The sequence below is a fragment of the Penaeus japonicus genome, unplaced genomic scaffold, assembly GCF_977035675.1.
Source record: "Penaeus japonicus unplaced genomic scaffold, GWHDUDI00000001_assembly GWHDUDI00000030, whole genome shotgun sequence".
Lineage (NCBI taxonomy): Eukaryota > Metazoa > Arthropoda > Malacostraca > Decapoda > Penaeidae > Penaeus > Penaeus japonicus.
In genome coordinates, this window is record NW_028234432.1 from 28,393,286 (window position 1) to 28,395,234 (window position 1,949).

Consider the following 1,949-nt stretch of genomic DNA (forward strand, 5'->3'; position numbering starts at 1 on the left):
AAAAAAAAAAAAAAAAAAAGAGAGAGAGAGAAAAAAAAAGAATAGAGGTTATGGAGTTTGAAGTGAAAATATGGCGTGACATAAGGTGATCGGGAGGTGGGGTGGGGTGGGGTGGGGGGTGTTACTGAAGACTTAGGCTTACAAAACAAAAGTAAAAAGAAGTAATTATTGAATAAAACTATATATCGTATGTATATATATATATATATATATATATATATATATATATATATATATATATATATATATATATATATATATACATACAAAAAAACAGACACAGCACAGCAATATTAGGCCTTTCCGAGCAATACCTCGATCGAAAGACTCAGCTTCAAGACATTTCCCTACAGCCATTCGGGATTGTAGATTCAGCTTAAGAAGTTTCCGTTTTAGCCCCCATGCCAACTTTCGCCCTATAGTTTCCCTTGAAAGTTCTATAAAACAGGAAAACTTTTCTAACTCGGGAGAAGTTAACGCCCCAACACACACACACACACACACACAGAGGGAGAGAGAGAGAGAGAGAGAGAGAGAGAGAGAGAGAGAGAGAGAGAGAGAGAGAGAGAGAGAGAGAGAGAGAGAGAGAGAGAACTGAGAGAGAGAGAGAGAGAAGAGAGAAAGAGAGAGAGAAGAGAGAGAGAGAGATAGGATAGAGAGAAGAGGAGAGCGAGAGAGCGTGAGGAGGAGAGAGAGGAGAGGAGGAGAGAGATGAGGAGAGAGAGAGAAGCGAGAGATAGAGGAGGGAGGCGAGGAGAGGAGATGAGAGCGAGGTGAGGAGAGAAGAGAGGAGGAGAGAGGAGTTGCTCTTTTAGAGAGAGCTTAGAGAGAGAGAGATTAGAGAGAGAGAGAAAGAGAGAGCTTAGAGAGAGAGAGATTAGAGAGAGAGAGAAAGATATATAAATATATATATATTTAGATATGTATATATATATATAGATATATATATATATATATATATATATATATATATGTATATATATATATATATATATATAACTATTATATCTTTATATATATATATATATATAGAGAGAGAGAGAGAGAGAGAGAGAGAGAGAGATTAGAGAGAGAGAAAAAGGAAGAGAGAGAGAAGAAGAAGAGATAGATAGATAGAGAGATAGATAGATAGATAGATAGATAGAGAGAGAGAGAGATTAGAGAGAGAGAGAGGAGAAGGGGGGGGGGGGGGGGGGGGGGGGGGGGTGAGGAGAGAGAGAGAAAGAGACAGGTATTAGAGAGAGGGAAAGGAAGAGAGAGAAAGGAAGAGAGAGAGAGAAAAGAGAGAGAGATTAGAGAGAGAGAGAGAGAGAGAGAGAGATTTTAGAGAGAGAGAGAGAGAGAGAGAGAGAGAGAGAGAGAGAGAGAGAGAGAGAGAGAGAGAGAGAGAGAGAGAGAGAGAGATCCTACCTCACGGTCAGTCTGTTTTGTTCTGTTGAAGAAAACGTAAGAATGAAATTGAATATTTCACAAAGATGTATTTGTAATTGGCATTTTGATTAACATGCTTATTGTTATCGTTATCATCTTACCTGTTAACATTCTCATCTTTATTTTCATTTTCATTTCTCATCTATATTCTCATCATTACTACCATGATTATCAAAAATGACATTACTATTGTTGTTCTTAATTATTTATATCACCAAGAAATATTTTACTTTTATCTCAAAAAGTGTGGCTCTGGAAAGAAAAACACCGTCTTTAATCATTCTAAACTATCAACTTTAAGAAAATGTGAACTACAAAAAAAGAGATAAAGACACGTGTATTTTCAGAAAAAAGACATGACTACATTTCATATTGAGAGACACTATCGTCACATATCTATCGTTGTTTCATGATTATTCTCTGTGTCATTTCGATAGCATCACCATCCTTCTTACTTCGTGTTATGCTATTTAAGATAACGTTATTTAAGATAACGTTAAGACAACCAACCGCGTGGA